General features: G+C 37.8%; 2 pseudogenes; both read left to right on the top strand.

Annotated features, from left to right (window-relative positions):
- Positions 1–2,084: 2,084 nt before the first annotated feature.
- Positions 2,085–4,308, top strand: LOC112866491 (lysine-specific demethylase 3A pseudogene; annotated as a pseudogene).
- On the top strand, positions 2,981–4,382 carry LOC147578590 (lysine-specific demethylase 3A pseudogene; annotated as a pseudogene).
- The last annotated feature ends 14,917 nt before the right edge of the window (positions 4,383–19,299 follow it).

Genomic DNA, 19,299 nt, shown 5'->3' with positions numbered 1-19,299 from the left:
TTCATTGGTATCCGACATGCAAAGCCCTCAGAGTAACTGGCATATAGTATATTTATTTGAAAAATAACACACACACACACACACACAAATATATATACACATACACACCTACATGTATAATGGATTCATTTTTTAGTTAACATGTAATAAATGTCCACTGGGCTGTATAGCTTAGAGACTAAGAATAAAGTCCTGGAGGGCAGGGGCTATGTCTGTATCACTGGTCTGCATCTTCAGCACTATGCATGGTTCCTGGCAGGTAGTAGATGCCTGAGTTAATGAAATCAGACATATTTTGGTTCCAATCATAGTTCTGTCATCTATAGTCAGCTGCCTAGGTTACTTGACCTCTCAGCTATAAAATGAGGAGAACTTCATAGTTTTGTTGGGTGCGGGGGGATAAAGTATTCATGTAAGTACTTTATAATATGTCACATACTGCATCACAGGTGTTTGTTGTTAGCAGAAATTCAAATGCTGACAGCCTGTGGAATTGAGAGTTTGAGATGTTAAATTGTGTATGTCAGCCTATTCAACTGTCTGTCAAACTATAGCTAGAAAGCCCTGCCCAGGAAAGCAATCTGTATCACATCCATTTCATCACTTCCTCCTCTTCCTGCTAACTAAACAAAAAAAGTTTCTAAGTCTTCTTTTGATTGCTCTAGTGTGGAAGGCACTGTTGGATGGCTACTCACTAGCTATTCCTTTCTCTCTCGCTCTCAGAGCCCCAGTTTATTTGGAATGAAGGGAAAGATTAGATTTTTGTTCCTAGTCCTTCATTCCCTTTCTGTAATAGAATTATACATCTAAACCTTTTGGTATGTGACTTTGTAGCAATTTCCACTGGAGCGGGCAGAATATATATCCTTGCCCAGTTTGTGTTGGAATTGGCCAGGGAATTTGTTTGGCAAATGGAATGTTACTGTACATGACATTAGCAGAGACTCTAAATGTGTGTGATTTTGTGATTTTTATCTGACTTCTTGCACACCTACCATTTGCTATGAGACTATTCTAGGGTCATCAGTAGTGCCAGAATAAGAATATGCATGGGGCAGACATGAAAACACACACAGTCTGTATTCAAGCCTAGTTGATCCCAGCCAAACCCAGCAGAATTACAGATGATCTACGTGCAGTAAGTGAGGAACAGATGCCTGTTCTTATAAACCACTAAGATTTTGGGAGTTGCTTATTATGGAATATTATCGCAGTGAAAGCTGGCTAATATAGGCACTGCCTGTATATAATATATATAATATTATATAATTATATACATATTAAATATAATATATACATATACATGTATATATACATATATAATATGTATATATTAGTTATATACACACATATTAAATATAATATGTAATATAATACAGGCACTGCCTGTATATAATATAGTCTGCCCACCTCCAGAAGATTAATCATAATTAATCTAAGCTAATCCTGTTGCCCTTTTCCATACAAGAGAATTTTCCAGATTCGCATGGAGCTAAATGTGGCCAAATGACCCAGTCTTAGCCAGTGAAATATATAACAACTACTGGGGGCTTTTAGGAAAGCTTTTGTCAGGGTGGCATTGTAGGGGCTGAAAGTGGTCTTTCCCTTTTCTTCTTTGCTTGAAGTTTCAGTGGGTATCTTGAGACCATAATTTGAAAACACAAAGATGGAAAACTAACAGCTAGCTACACATGATGGAGCAAACAAATAGAAAGTCTAGGCTCCTGATGACATGGCTTAGTGGTTGACCAACATCAACAACCATCTATCTCTACACTTATTATTTAGTCGGATTTTTTGCTTCTTGCTTTCCAAGTCATTCTTGACCTACTATCACTGAAATAATGTCAATTTCATCATCTTAGTCACTATTTCTCTGAGGTAAGTGATGAATAAGAAAAGGGAGCTATGTGATCAGAAGTCTCCTCACACAAACCTCAGGAAACCTTATTTGTTAAGTTATTAGAACCTGGTGTGTGTGTGTGTGTGTGCGCGCGCGTGCGCGTATAGTTTTGTTTGCTTGTTTTTCCTGTGTTGCCTCTTTGTAAGAAGGTTTGTAATAACAATGAACAATTAGCTGATGGTTACTTTTAACCAAAAATGTGGTGGCGACTGATTTGGATATCGTGTGCTGGCCAAAACTGGGGACCACGATGTCAAATTGTTATTTCTTAAAAAGAAGCTGTGTCAACCATGGAGTCACACTAAGAACAGCTCTTACAGAGTTGCTGGTGGGTGGGCTTCCAAAGGTATTTAAGAAATATGTGATGTGTGCAACACTACCATCTTCAACTTGCACTGGGTGTATCCTCACTGTAAATTTGGAGTATGTGCGGATTGCTACCAAATGAAAAGCAAAAATTGCCAATAGAGTACTACCTACAAGGTTTTCCTTGGCTGGGATGAATGAAGAGTCAGGTCTGTGAAGCAAGGAACTTGATGCCTACACAGGTCAGTCTTGGAAAAGTTCTTTATAATGTTGGAGACTGTTCATTTTGTAAGATCAAATGTGGGATAGAGGCAAATTGTCCTTGTTAAAACAGTAAATTCAAGCTCTTTTCAAAGCTAGCCTCAGAAGAAGACATTAAACAGACACCTTTAATGAGAGGAAAAACCTATTCTTAGTGTTATGCTTCTGTAGAATCCCTCAGTCTTGGAAGCAGCAGCTGTGGGCAAGGGTGCAGCCTCCGAGCCAGCCAACAGCATAAAGCTGATCTGTCCAACCAGCACTTTTCCTTTACATTGGCCAGCAGACTCAACAAGAGGGAAGGTCAACGCAGAAAACAAAGACAAAATGGACAAAAGAATGCATAAAAAATCCTTGATATCTTTCCTTCTTTGGTAGAAAATAAGACTTCTCTGATTTATGGAAGAACCTCAAGGATTGATACTAAGCATGACATTCTGATAACTCCTCACTACTGGCTGTGTGGTAATTGCTTACTGTGCTTTCAGGACCCCAAAAATAAGAGGAACTGGAATGTTTTCAAGGAGTACGGGAAACAGGGTAGCCAGTAATGGTGTCTGGATGCATCATAAATTGAAGGCTGAATTTTGAAAACTTTACTCCCTCATCAAAGAGTTTGGTAACCAGTAAGTTGATCTAGTTAATTGTAGGACTATCTTAGTCTATTTGGGCTGCTATAATAAAATACCATAGACTGGATAGCTTAAAAAGCAAACATTTATTTATCACGGTTCTGGAGACTGAAAAGTCCAAGTTCAAGGTATTGAAAGATTTGGTGTCTGGTGAGGGCCACTTCTTGGTTCATAGACAACTGTCTTCTTGCTGTGTCTTCCCAGGATAGAGGCAAGGGAACTTTCTGGGGTCTCTTTTATAAGGGCACTGATGTATTCATAAGGACAGAGTCTAATCACCTCCCAATGGCCCCACTTCAAAATATCACATTGGGGGGTTAGATTCAACAAATGAATTTTGGGGGAGACACATTCAATCAATAGCAAGGACAAATGAAATTATCACTGAAGTCACAAAAGGAGACTTTTGAATTGTACTTGAAGGTGTTCCAAATCTCTTGAAAAATGAAAAGGAATTAGTGATTTTGAAACTTAAGGTCTGGTTACCAGGAAGAAATTTTAGAGATATAATGCCTTACAGGTTTGATGATCTGGTGGCCAACATTCCATTGTTTGAGTACACGAGGTGAGATGGTGAACTGCATTTTTTCCTCTAGGCTACCAAACTACTTTGGCCAGATTGGGGTCCCAAGATGTATGGTGCTTGTAGACTAATTATTCTGGAAGATCAAAAATGTGGAATATCATCTTTACTGAGACATATCTGTTGCAGCTGGTGTCATGGTCTATGTGGAAATTTCAAAAGGACAGTGACTGAGAAGTCCTTAAAACTTTCCAAGATAGAAAATTTCATGAACTCATAAAAAAGCAATTTATTGAAGGAAAGGAGAAGCCAAGAATCTTCTGGTACATACATACCACTACAGACACAGAGAAGTTATTGCATTTCTTTAAAAGTTATCAGAAAAGCAAGTTCAGGAAAACCCAGCAACCACGATCTTACTAATCAGATCTGGTGTTTAGACCTGTCACTAAGAAAACGTCTTCATCAAGAGTATGAAGTTGAAGGCTGGGCAATTGTAAGTTTCTCAGAGATGTGGTAATTATCCCAACAGGAACTCCATATGAGGTTCATAACTTATTTAGCTGTATCAAGTGGTTGATGATTTTGTTTCTCAGAGCATGTTAAACAATGTTTCTGTCTTACTAAGGAATTCTGTTATCTGTCACAGACTCATACCAATCATGAAGATAAATTATAGGTGAAGGATGTTATCTACCATGCAGTGAAAGATGCAGTAGCTATACTAAAAGCCAGCAAATCCATTTTCAACAAACCCTAAAGGCCCCAGGGATGCTGTAACCCTGGCACAATGGAAATGATTTATTGGTAGCTGTCAAAACTTTTCAGGAAGGATTCCTGGGGATGTTAAGAATCAAGTTACTTCATTTTTAAAAACTGTGCCTGACTTTTGAGGGTACACTGATAATGTATATCTGTAGTGTTTGCAGATGCTAAATGTGTATATGTAGTGAATATTTACAGAGCATGCATCCTTAAACTGTGACTTCTTACCTAGTATACAAGTGCAGAGCTTTTACCAAGCTGCAAAAGCAAAACCCCTTACCAGCTTTGGATCAATACCTGTGGTTATCCCATAGCTACTTATTTGGATAGTTTAGACGAAATGCATTTATAACTATTAGGAATCACTTTGCACAGTTTATTTGGGTTGAATTTTTTTCATGTTTGTCTAAGTAACCCTCCTCTGCATTTTAAGATTCAAAAGAGCAATGAAGGAAATCAACAGCTAATGATGGAGTTTTTATTATATTGCATAAGATTGACATTATATAGTAGAAATCAATCAACTGGGAGGTAATAATCTTTTTTTTTTTTTTTTTTTAGTAGCCAACACTTTTTAAAAAATGTTTATTTTTGAGGGAGAGAGAGAGAGAGAGCATGCATGAGCAGGAAGGAGAGGGGCAGAGAGAGAGGGAGACAGAATCCTCAACAGGCTCTAGGCTCTGAGCTGTCAGCACAGAGCCCAATGCAGGGCTCAAACCCACGAATTGTGAGATCATGACCTGAGCGAAAGTTGGATGCTTAACTGACTGAGCCATCCAGGCACCCCAATAATCTTTTTTAAATAAAATTTTTTACTTAAATGAAGCTTTGCTGACTTTAAGTGTTAAGTGTTTTGCACTATTCATATAATAAAGTTTGCAAAATATCTTTGCTAAAAGTAATGTAGCATCAAACCATGTAAGGTAAAAACTAATATATTTGCAAAGAGAAATAAATTAATTCATTATCATGATTGGAGACTTCAATACCCCTCTGTCAGAATGGACAGATTCAGCAGGCAAAAATTAGTAAGGACATAGTTGAACTCAGCATTATCAATCAACTGAATATAATCAACATCTACTGACCACTTTATCCAAAATAGCAAAATACATATTCTTCTTAGGCTCACATGGAACATTCACCAAGGTAGACCACATTCTGGATATAAAACACGCCTTAACAAGCTTAAAAGAATAGAAATCAAACAATACCTTCTCTTAGACCACAATGGAGTCAACTAGAAACCAAGAACAGAAAAATATTAGGAAAATCTTCAAACATGTGGAAATTAAACAACATACTCTTAAATAACACACTGGTCAAAGAAGATATCTCAGGAGAAATTTAAAATTACTTTAAACTACATGAAAATGAAAATGCAATTTATCAAAATACGTGGATGCAGTGAAAACAGCACTTAAAGTGGATTAATATATATACAGCATTAATATATATATTAGAAAAGAAGAAATTTCTACAATCAGTATTCTAAATTTCCACCTTAAACTAGAAAAAGAAGAGCAAATTAAATCCAAAGTAAAAAGAAGAAAAGAAATAATAAGAATTAGAGCAGAAGTCAATGAATGGAAAGCAGGAAATCAATAGAGAAAATTAATGAAACCAAAAGCTGTTTCTTTGGAATGATAAATGAAATTAATAAGCCTCTAGTCAGGCTAATAAAAAAGGACACAAATAACTGATACTAAAAATGAAAGAGAGGAAATCATTATAGATTCCTTAGACATTAAGAGATAATCAAGAAATAGTATGAACAACTCTATGCCTACAAGTTTGATAACTTAGATTAAATGGATCAATTCCTTTAAAGGCATCATCTGCTAAAACTCACACAAAAAGAAATAAATGAAGCAAATAGGCCTATATTAATTAAAGAAATGAAATCAGTAGTTAATAGACTTCCAAAACAGAAAGCACCAAGTACATTTGTGTATTCTACCAAACATTTAGGGAAGAAACTATACCAACTCTCTACAATTTTTTTCAGAGGAGAGAAGCAGAGGGAACACTTCATAACTCATTCTATGAGGCCAGCATTACTCTAACACTGAAACAAATAAATTGCAAGAAAATAAAACTACAGGTGAATATCTCTTATGAACATAGAGGTAAAAATCTTCAACACAATATTAGCAAATCAAATCCAGTGATGTATAAAAAGAATTATACACCATCACCAAGTGAGATTTGTCTCAGGTATGCAAGGTGGTTTCAACATTTGAAAATCAATTGATGGAGAGCCAAAGCATAAGCGACTCTTAAAAACTGAGAACTGAGGGTTGATGGGGGGGGGTGGGAGGGAGGGAAGTGTAGGTGATGGGCATTGAAGAGGGCATCTTTTAGGATGAGCACTGGGTGTTGTATGGAAACCAATTTGACAATAAATTTCATATATTAAAAAAGAAAATCAATTGATGTAATCCATCACATCAATAGGTTAAAAAAGAACGATCTAATGATTGTATTAATAGATACAGAAAAAGCATGTGACAAAATCTAACACTAATTAATGATATAAACTCAGTAAATTAGGACTAGGGAAACCTTCCTCAACTTGATAAAGAATACTAAAAAAAAAAAACAAAAACCCAAAAACCCAAAACTAACAACAACAACAACAACAACAACAACAACAACAACAAAACCCAACAGCTAACATCATGCTTAATGGTGAGAAACTTGAAACTTTCCCACTAAGATCAGGTGCAAGGCAAGGATGAGGATGTTCCCTTAAACCATTCCTTTTCAACACTGTACTAGAAGTTCTAGCAAATGCAACATGACAAGAAAAGGAAATATGTACAGATGGGAAAGGGAGAAATAAAACTGCCTTTGTTCACAGATGACATAACTGTCTATGTAGAAGATCTGAAAGAATCAACAAAAAACTCTTGGAACTAATAATCAATTATAGCAAGGTTGCAGTGTCCAAGGTTAATATACAAAAGTCAACTCTTTTCCTATATACCAGCAGAGGACAAGTTGAATTTGAAATGTAACTTCAAATTTATATAATACCATTTATATTAGTATTCAAAAAATGAAGTAATTAGATATAAATGTAACAAAGTATGCACAAGATTTATATGAAGAAAACTACAAGCTATGAAGTGCATTCTTCTCAATTTGATCTGTTATTCAATGCAGTCCCAGTCAAAATCCCAGCTAGTTATTTTGTGATTATCAACGTCCTTAATCTAACGTGTATATGGAGAGGCAATGATCCAGAATAGCCCACACAATATACAAGGAAAACAAAATTGGAGGATTGGCACTACCCAACTTCAAGACTTACTATAAAGCTACATTAAGGGGCGCCTGGGTGGCTCAGTCGGTTGAGCGGCCGACTTCGGCTCAGGTCACAATCTCACAGTCCGTGAGTTCGAGCCCCGCGTCAGGCTCTGTGCTGACAGCTCGGAGCCTGGAGCCTGTTTCGGATTCTGTGTCTCCCTCTCTCTGACCCTCCCCCGTTCATGCTCTGTCTTTCTGTCTCAAAAACAAATAAACGTTAAAAAAAAAAAAGAAGCTACATTAGGACTGTGTGATATTGGTTAAAGAACAGACATATAGACCAGTAGAACAGAATAGAGAGCCAAAAAATAGATGTTAGCTGATTCTTGACAAAGGAGATAGTCTTTTTGACAAATGGTGCTGGAACAATTGGATTTCCACATACAAAAAAGATGAATCTAGACAGACCTTATACCCTTCACAAAATTAACTCAAAACAGATCACAGTCTTAAATGCGAAATGCCAAACTATAAAACTCCTAGAAGATCACATAGGTGAAAACCTAGATGACCTTGGGTATAGTAATGACTACTTAGATATAACACCAAAGGCACAATCCATAAAAAAAAAATTTGACAAATTAGACTTTATTAAAATTAAAAACTCATGCTCTGGGAAAGACGATGCCAAGAGAATGAGAAAGCCATAGTCTGGGAGCAAAATATTTGCAAAAGACATATCTTATAAATGACTGTTATCCAAAATATAAAATAACTCTTAAAAGTCAACCATAAGAAAACAACCTGATTAAAAAATGAGCCAAAAACCTAAACAGACACCTCATCAAAGAAGATATTCAGATGAAAGATAAGCATATGAAAAGATGTTTCACATAATAAGTCATCAGGGAAATTCAAACTAAAACTATGAGAGACCACTGCATTCTTGTTAGAGTGGCTAAAATCTGGAATACTGATAGCACAAAATGTTGGTGAGGATGTGGAATGATAGAACTCTCATTCATTACTACTGGGAATGCAAAATAGTACAGATACTTTGGGAAGTCAGTTTGGTAGTTTCTTACAAAACTAAACATACTTTTACCATATGATCAAGCAATTGAACTCCTTGGTATTTATCCAAAGGAGCTGAAAACTTATGTCTACCCAAAACCTGCACACAGATGTTTATAACAACTTTATTCATAATTGCCAAACGTGGAAGCAACCAAGATATCTTAAGTAGGTGAATAGATAAATAAACTGTGGTATTCCCAGACAATGGCATAGTATTCAGCACTAAAAATAAATGAACTATCAAGCCATAATAAGGCATGGGGATCTTACATACATATTACTAAGTAAAAGGAGACAATCTGAAAAGGCTACATACTGTATGATTCCAACTGTATGACATTCTGGAAAAGAAAAAACTATGGAGACAGTAAAAAGATCAATGGTTGTTGGGTGCTGTGGGGGTGAGGATGGGAGAGATTAAAAAATGTCATCTTAGATTGTCACGTACTCAATTAGCCTACCTGCTGCTGCCATTTCCCAGTATTCAGTTTATGCCATATGGCAACAAGTGGGGCTTCAGTGCATCCTTACACAATTTCTTCAACTAGACTGGTTTAAGAATCTTTAACATCCTCATATCCTAAGAAGTTGAATGAAAGATACAGCAACTATTACAATAATTGACATGACATCGGCAGTATTGGGTGCTTACATAAACTTATACAGAACTTGTTTAGTGAAAAGGATTCTGGCTTTGTAATAAAAATATGAATTAGAATTTAAGTGTATCATTTATTCATCATATGACTTTGAATAAGTTACTTAACTTCTTTTGGCCTATACTAACCATCCTTCTGCCTACTGTATAGTTACAGATACCAGTGAGGTATTCAATGGGCATCGTATTTGGTAAACTGCAGAGGGGTCTGGATAGGTAAATCTCTATTAATAGTACATGTCCTCAGAACAGATGTGTGCACTGACAGAGTGAGGCAGCAATTTGTATGTGGTTGTTCTGGGGCAGGACATCTGGTTAGAATCTTCTCTATTTCACATGAAGCTTGCCTATATGTGATGATGACGGGCCTGCTCTAAAACTATAAACTGCAGTTTCAGATCCCACTGGCCTATAGCAAATAGACCATATGCACCGTTGCAACTTAGGGACAGGGACTGCATCTTACCTTTTCACAGAGTATAAACCCAAAAACTTGTTAAGTGAAATGAATTTTGGGGCACCAGAAATTTCCAGGCACTTTTGGTATAATTAAAACATTGTGGGTCTTTTCAGGTAAATAAAACTTCCCTGGATTTTGTTTTGCTCCAGTAGAAATCCCTAGCTTATTTGCACTCTTCACATACCATAAGAATTAGATCTGTATGTATTTGTCTGGTTAATCGCTCTTATCTGAAATGATAATAAAATTTCTTTTATATCCCTGAGAGAGCCAAATGGTTACACAACAGACCAGGTCCCTAAGTTAGGCCACAGTGTGCAGATAAACCGATGGCAGTGCTATCTATCTCCATATGAAGATAAGGTATGAAGCCCAGACGTTGGCAACACCTCTAGGTCATAAAATCTAAGATACATGGGGCCATATGGCCCTTAGAGATATTTTATTCACTCAGACTGATTACATTTCTAAGAAGAGTATTTCAGGAAGGCAGGAGACAGCTGCATTCTACACTTTTCATCACCACTCACCTATTGAGCATCCAGATATTTGTGTAAGACATTTGACTTTGCTCTCTTTTTGATACCCTTGGAGGGGGTGAGGCTAGTATACTTATTATTCACTGGAAGGTAATTGACATGAACTCTGTCTCTGATCCAGAATACCTGATGTGCATATTCAGCATGAAATAATAAAGATAAATATTTAAAACCCAGTGGTTTTGGGGGCGCCTGGGTGGCGCAGTCGGTTAAGCGTCCGACTTCAGCCAGGTCACGATCTCGCGGTCCGTGAGTTCGAGCCCCGCGTCAGGCTCTGGGCTGATGGCTCAGAGCCTGGAGCCTGTTTCCGATTCTGTGTCTCCCTCTCTCTGCCCCTCCCCCGTTCATGCTCTGTCTCTCTCTGTCCCAAAAATAAATAAACATTGGGAAAAAAAAATTAAAAAAAAAAAAAACCCAGTGGTTTTGGCATAATTATAAAATAATACTGAATTTCTAGTGCAGGGGAATGATGGACAAGATGTGGCCTGAACTGTATATGTCTCATCCAGCCCCACACCTAGTTTAGGAAAAAACTTTGAGTATGGGGCAGAGCCTGCAGTGAGGGAGAATTGAAAGGGTAGGAGATTACAGCACAGCTGGGACCTGGGGAGGGCCAGAGATCTCCACTCCCACAAGGCACGTGGTAACAAGTTAAAGAGGACACAGGAGTGAGGGGTCACAAAACTTGAAGATGAGGTTTCTTTGGTAACTTATCTGCTGCTCTTCTAGGAGCTACACCCCTGGGTAGGGGTAGAGGAGTTCCAGAGGCCAGAGGGAAATTTGGGTGTGTGTCCCCTCAGGTCTAGGGAGGCTCCGCCCCCCAGCAGCAATAGGTCCTCCAGAGAAGAACTATCTTAGGAAGAGCCAGGAGGATGCCCAGGATTTGCACACCATCTAAGGCTATGACAAGTTTGAGAAGAGGTAAGAAGACCAAAGGGCCTCCATAGGGTGGAGATGGGGCAGAGGTAGCGACCATTTGACCACAGCACAGCTAGCTAGGAGAGGCAGAGGCCCCAGCGCCGACCCAGCCTGGTCAGAGGGAGGACCCTCCAGAGGCGTGCTGTGTTAGCTGGCTGTGGGAACTGCAGTGGATAAGGGTGCTGGTCCATTTGGCTCTAGGAGCCTCAAATGTATCTCAAACCTCCATTCTGTGACTTACTAGCACTGTGACCCCAAGCAACTCACCTAACCTTTCTGGGCCTCAGTCCTACCTGCAAAAGAGAGATAACAAGACTACATTTGAATGTGTAACTGAATCCTAAGGTGAGGATTAGATGGCACATGGTGAGCCCTAAATAAATGGTAGGTATTATTCTCATTGTTTAGTCATTATTGTACCTGTGGGGCCCTTAAGAAAATTGGAATTATTTCTGCAATGAGTTGTTTCATGTCTGACTGTCCCTCCACCCCCTTTCCCCAAACATGGACACACATCTAGATGTAAAAACCCAGAGAGCAGGACCAGGGCCAGTGTCATTGTGGCATGGGCAGAGATAGTTGTCAAATCTTGCTTCTTTCTTAAGTTTATAAGGAATTCTGCACACCATAGAAGGCTTCCCTAGTCTATTAACATATTCAACAATGTATTATTGCTATCAAAATATTGCCATCTTTAAAAAAAGTATCCCTGCTTTATTCAAGTGGAAATTGTCCTTAAAGAGAGGGTAAGATTGGCTCAGGGTCACACAGCTGGTGAGTCACGGACTTCAGCCAAAGGCCTCTGTTTCCAGAGTCTATTCTCCCAAACATTATATTACATGGCTATACAAATAGATTTAAAGTGACATTTTTTTCTCATTACAGTAATTCAATTGAGAACAGATATAATGCTTCATGTATGAATCATACATGAATCATACCAATTTTGATTAGTCAAAATCCATCATGACTAAACACCTTTTAAAATTATTTTTACTATCTTAATTGCAAAAGATATTATATAGTACTCTTGCAGTCAAGGACTATCAGAGCTGGAAGTCACCTCAGAGATGACAGTCTCCTTCCACTTTACTGATGAGGAAATGGATGCCATGGAAGTTTAAGTGAGTTTTTCAAGCAATTCAGTAGAGCCACTATGACTGAGTCAGGGGTTGAGCTATACTTTCTTTGCGCTCCAAGAGCATCCTGGCAGTAGATTCCATAACATCCTGAATTGGAAATATGGACCCCTAGTAACTGGCATACAGATTGCTCATGCTAGAGTTCTTCCAAAAGATGTAGAGATATTCAAGGTGACTTAATTTCCCATTAAAAGAGGCCTTTGAAAGTGTTAGGAGACAAAGGCAAAATATGGAATAGCAATTATTCTTGGTTCAAGATACTCCCTATTATTGGACATACCAATTAAAGTTATATTTTCTGGGTAGTTTGATCTCTATAGCCAGTCATACATCTCTCTGCTCTTTTATTTAAGGGACCTGAACATATTGGTATATTTTGTAGTGTTCAATGTAATGTTCAACGTTTTCTTTAGGTTGTCTTATAAAGTCACTAGGATATTTTCTACCAAGATTATGAATTGGGGGGATGAGAGGAGTGTTACACATTGGATACCCTGGAGGGTAGAGTGAAATAGATTTAGGTATATTAAGTTAGCAGGAATTCCTGCTTTGGAGAATTCCAAAAATCTCCCTCCTTATAGGGGAGACAGTGTAGAAAGGCAGAACAGATTATGTCACATAGTGGGAACCATTTGAGCAGGAGTGCTTACTGCCTTGAATGCAGGAGGCAAGGAAATGGTAAAGATCTTAGCATTCAACTTGGAGGACAAAAACTGGTTCAAAGGCAATAGAATAGAAAGGCGAGATAAACACAAAGGAGGATAAAGGAGCAGAGAGTAAGAGGATAAGCAAGGAGGGGTGTTATCAAAGTTGAAGCTAGATAAATTGCTTGAGAGGAGGTTGTAGCTGGGAAAGTTGAGGGTAGTTAATAGTTTTGGAGGAAAGAAGGAAGTCATCAAGAGGCATATCAGGTGAGGAATCTGGGCAGTTCTGATGACAAACTGTCATCAGATAGCTAAACAGGTTGCAAAGCACTTAGTCCTGCAGCAATAGAGATAGCAGAAGTAGAATTTTTATAAAATTTTTTGAAATTAAAAAAAATTTTATTTGGAAAACCTTCAGCCTATAGAAAATTTGCAAGAGAGCATTAAATATCCATGTACCCTTTACTTAGATTTACCAGTGGTTAACATTTTGCTACATTTGCTACTATCATCTCTATGCATCCTTATTTATTTATTATTTTTAATTTTTTAATGTTTATTTATTTATTTTGCGAGGGGAGGGGCAGAGAGAGAGGGAGACAGAATCCCAAGCAGGACCCGCATTGTCAGCATGGAGCCCGATGCAGGGCTCGAACCCACGAACTGTGAGATCATGACCTGAGCCGAAATCAAGAGTCGGGCAGTTAACTGACTGAGCCATCTATGCATCTTTATTTAACAAAACATTTATATTACCTGTGAATTTTTAATGGTTTATATCACACTTCACACCTAAATATTTCATCATATATTTTCCGAGAATAAGGGTACAACTACATTCACTTATCACCTTCAAGAAGTTTAACATTGATATAATCCTATATCTAAAATTTGTATATATGCAAATTTCCCCAGGTGTCTCCAAAATGTCCTTGATGGCTTTTTCCTCTCCTCCAATCCAGTATCCAACCAAGGATAACACATTGCAATCAGTTGTTATGTCTATTGTCTTCTTTAGTCTATAATAGTTCCCTAACTTTATTTTCATTCAAAAATGCCATTTTTTTACTCCACATCAGTTGGATTGCAAAATGTCCCTCAATTTGCACTTGTCTGTTTTCTCATGGTTGAATTTAGATTAAATATTTTTTTGCAGCAGTACCATATAAATGGTACTATGGACAATAAACTATATGGTAAGTCACAATGCACCAAAGTCCTATAAGCCTACTGCTGATTCTACTTTTCATCTTGAATATGTGTTTTGGGAAGAGCAAAAGGGATATGCTAAAAGCAGATCTAGACCTCCATGACATAAATTGGATTCATGTCAAAATTCGTCCTCACTCTGTGCTACATATAGGTCAGGAATCGGAGGAGTGGTTTCTATTACTGATATTCAAATCTTTTCCATTTTAGAGCTTATACTTTGTATTTTCCTTTGTCTTAAAGGAACCAATTTATAAAACAGATACAATATGTTTGTATTGTATCAAACAATATGTTTCTATTATATCAGATAAACATCAAGAATTAGCCTCAGGATAGATCTGAGTCTTGCTGTGATTCATCTTTAAGTGAAAGTGAAATCCTTCCACTTTCAAGGCAATACATTTTAGCTAGAGTGGCTAAATCTGCCAACTAGTTTGCTTAACGTTTATGTAAAAACTTATATTTTTGTGAAGAGCTTTATCATACATGATTGTATTTAATGCTCATAATGATCCTATGAGGCTGGGAAATGAGTGGAGCCTCAGGAGATTCGGATGGTCCTAATTTCCAGTGAGACTCCCATCTTTGCTTGTTGAGACCGGTTTGCAGCAACACACACACTACCTTCCCCTCTGCCTGCCTGAGAAAGGTTTTTGTTTCACAATTGGTTACTGGAAAGATCAGATTACCAGAGAAATAAGGTTAACCGAGATCTTTCAATCCACAATTTTTGTAGAAAAAGGCCAGTTCTAAAACAAAAATCTCACTTTAATTTGTTGTTTTAATTGCATGCTACTTGATAAGTGAAGATATTCATTTGCTCATTCAGTTTTCAAACTTTCATTTGGAGCTCACTTTGCTAGATCTAGGTTGACAAGTCGGATATGATACCTGTTAGGATACATGAATATTTGCATGTCCTTTATTCAGGTCTGTATCCGAAAAGATTTAATATCACTTACAGAAATACATGTGGCGTAACACAAAACAAAATAAGAAGAGAAAAAGTAAGTAAACACAGTTGGGGGTGAAAGGAAAAGAATGCCAACAAGATTCATAGGTAATACCATGTAAGCTGTGGGATTTTGTTTTAAAGGTTGAAGGAACTTCATGTAAGCATGTTCCTATCAAGGGGAAAGGAGAAAGTGAAAATTAGAAGAGTAAGGGGTAATGATCGCTGAAGTAAAGTCCCAAGCAGACTGGAAAGAATGGGATAAAACCAAGAGGGTGGGAGTGAGAATTAGTCCCTCATCAACTCAAAGGATGTGCTGGTATACAAGGATGAAGCAGCAATGGTTTTTGTCAGTGTGGAACACAAAGTAAGCCAACCCCTTCTCTTGGTACCGAGGAATGTGGGGAGTGGAGAGCAGCCTCAAATATCCAGTGCAGCCCTATATTCTAAGATTGAAAAACCCAATCTGTATTCAAGTTTCTTGAATTTCTAGCTACCCCATTGACAGACTAAAATTCATGGACTGTGTTGCCTATGTTGCAGAATATATAACTCCTCATTGATTTCTGGGAGTACTTGGAGCCTGGGAAATAGATTTGATTAGATAGGACAAAAACTGTAAGCCTACCTTTTCATCATCTTTACCTTATGGTCTCCTTCATTCAACAAATATAGGTGCTGCTTGTGTGTCATACAGTCTGCTTCCTCATTCCATTTTTTGCTTTTGTTCAGTTTCTGTGGAAATTACTAATGAGGATCTCTAATTCTGTTTATCCAAAGGATACAGGAGTGCTGATTCATAGGGGTACATGTATCCCAATGTTTATAGCAGCACTTTCAACAATAGCCAAATTATGGAAAGAGCCCAAATGTCCATCAATGGATGATGAATGGATAAAGAAATTGTGGTTTATACACACAATGGAATACTACTTGGCAATGAGAAAGAATGAAATCCTGCCATTTGCAACAAAGTGGTTGGAACTGGAGGGTATTATTCTAAGTGAAATAAGTCAGTCAGAGAAAGACGGATATGTTTTCATTCATATGTGGAACTTGAGAAACTTAACAGAAGACCATGGAGGAAGAGAAGGGGAAAAAAATAGTTTCAAACAGAGAGGGAGGCAAACCCTTGAGACTCTTTAATACAGAGTACAAACTGAGGGTTGATTGAGGGGGGGCGCAGGGAAGAGGGGAAAATGGGTGATGGGCATTGAGGAGGGCACTTGTTGGGATGAGCACTGGGTATTGTATGTAAGCAATGAATCATGGGAATCTACTCCCAAAGCTAGGAGCACACTGTATACACTGTATATTAGCTAATTTGACAATAAATTATATTTAAAAATATAAAAATTATATATATATATATATATATTTAAAAAAAGGAGTTCTAATTCTAATCTGTTCTCTTGGATAAGGTCTGTAGAGATTCAGGTCGAGTGCATCTCAAGCCTAAGTAGGTACAGGATCTTCTTTCTTATTCAGAAATGAAATAATCTTTTAAGCTGCTTGTTTGCTCTTGTCTCTAGCACCAAAGGAGGCTGTAATTAAATCAGCAAAGCCACACACACACACACACACACACACACACACACATATATATATATATATATATATATATTTTTTTTTTTTTTTTTGAGTAGGACTAAAAGAATTCTGGATATGTTTGAGAGCATAATTTGAGGGGGGGGGAAGCCTTAGAGGACCATCTAATGAAACACAGCCCTCTTAGTTTACAGGTAAAAAATTAGGTCCTCAAATAAACTTAATACAAGCACATACCTAGAAAGAGGCAGGGCTGGAACTAGTAGTCTTCTGACTCCTAGACCAATGATCTTTCTGGCATGAGATACTGCTCACCAGATAAAGATTGGCTAGTGGACTCATATTTCAGAACTGCAAACAGGCATTTCTGAGGAAACAAGAAGTTTAAATTTACCTTCCTATGTGAGCTAGAATATAATATCAATATTTACATTTAAAGTGACTGTTTTCAGAGCACTTATATTCGTCCTTCCGTTAAAGTAGGCAACCACTGTGTAGCAAGGATTATCAAAACTCCACACAACAATGGGAGGAACTGGTGCACTTTCATGTCTGATTATTTCATTTTGTGAACTAAGTGCTCTGATCTCTCAAGGAGTTTCCAAGGCAGAGGTATGTTATGCCTGAAGATGCAAAACTAAGATAGCTATAGCTCTATATATTTATATACAGATACCACAAACTTTGTAAGATCAGATTCTTGGCATTTGGGGGGCATGCGGTGGGAATGGGTGCTGTAATATACCACTCTGGCTCTTAGTTTTGTGGTCACAGAGTATCAGAGCTGGAAGAGATAATTTTATTTAATTATGCAATTTAGATGAAGGAACTGTGATTCAGAGAATATGTGGTTTGCTCGTGGTTTTAGAAAAGCAAAAGCAATTTTAACAGTTCAGCCATTGATTGCATCTCTCTGGTCTATTCTACTCTACTCACATTATCCCCTCTGTGGTATACTACTATCAACTTCTAGTTACTTTCACTTCACTTTTATTTCTCCTTAATCTCAATGATAAGCAATCTACCTGGGATCCTAAGTCCTTTCTGGGTCTTATCTTTTACTCTTTCATTTAGGATTGTGTGATGTTACAGTATCTTGACTTTGGTGTTGTTAAGACAATTTTGCCATTTTCATGGCTGCCAAGAAATGCAGCTAACAGAAGAAAGCACAATTTTCAGAAGTTATAGTTCAGATAAAGCAGCCTCATAGAAAAATCAGTGCCTTAGTTAATTTTAACCAAATGGTTATGCTTAACATAATAGGTTTCTTTCTGTTAAAGACTCCATTATAGTCATAGTACAAAGAACTGGAATTATTTAAGACACATTAGTACAACATTATAACGTATTTTATAGTTTCTTTACTGGTTGCTAGTCTATGAGAAGGAAAACAACAACAAAGAGGAACATCGTTCCAGCACAATAACAATGAGCTTATTCTAGGGGGCTCAGTTGGTCAAGTATCCGACCTAGGCTCGGGTCATGGTCTCATGGTTTGTGTGCTGAAGCCCCGTGTCAGGCTCTGTGCTGACAGCTCAGAGCCTGGAGCCTGCTTCAGATTCTGTCTCTATCTCTCTCTGCCTCTCCCATGCTCACGCTCCATCTCTGTCTCTCTCTCAAAAGTAAGCAAACATTTAAAAAAATAAAAAAAAAAAATTAAAAAAAAAAAAGAAAAGGGGCGCCTGGGTGGCACAGTCGGTTAAGCGCCCGACTTCAGCCAGGTCACGATCTCGCGGTCCGTGAGTTCGAGCCCCGCATCAGGCTCTGGGCTGATGGCTCAGGGCCTGGAGCCTGTTTCCGATTCTGTGTCTCCCTCTCTCTCTGCCCCTCCCCCGTTCATGCTCTGTCTCTCTCTGTCCCCCCCCCCCCAAAAATAAATAAACGTTGAAAAAAAAAATTAAAAAAAAAATCAAAAAACAATGAGCTTATTCTAATTAATATGTAGGTGTTCAGTTAGCTTAGACTTTTCGTTAAAAATTTGCATATAATCAAGTACCTTGTGTGATACAATATCTAAATTTTATATACTTTTCCTATATTTGGAACATAATAGCACTAGTCAGATAATCAAAACCATTTGTATAGGGAGGGAGTGCTTCATTTTACAGATGAGGAAGCTAAAGTTCAGATTAAAGGACTTCAGCCAGGTCACAAAGCAAGCTAGCTAGTTCTTGTCTGGGGCTAGGACAGTCTAAATCTGAGCTCTCTATTCTGTTGGTTTCTTATCACAATTCCTCCAAAGTTACAGATTCATTTGTAATGCTAACTAGCTGTCTTAAGTGTCTGGGACACAATGTACTGTTCTAGAAAGAGCACAGGATTTGGGATTTGATGGGGAAGGGTTTGTGTCTTTACTCCACTTCTTGAGAGGCCAGTGATTTAGATACAACTTACTTCCTGTCTTTGGAGTCAGTTTCCTCATTTGTCAAATTGGGGTGACTACCTGACATATGGAGTTGTCGTGGAGAAAGTGTGATGTGTGTGAAATGCGTGGCATGTAGTAAGTGGTT

The sequence above is a fragment of the Puma concolor genome, chromosome C1 (genome assembly GCF_028749965.1).
Source record: "Puma concolor isolate L17-30 chromosome C1, mPumCon1.1.hap2, whole genome shotgun sequence".
In the NCBI taxonomy this organism is placed as follows: domain Eukaryota; kingdom Metazoa; phylum Chordata; class Mammalia; order Carnivora; family Felidae; genus Puma; species Puma concolor.
Note: the sequence above shows the minus strand (reverse complement) of the source record. Positions and strands in the feature narration are given on the sequence as shown.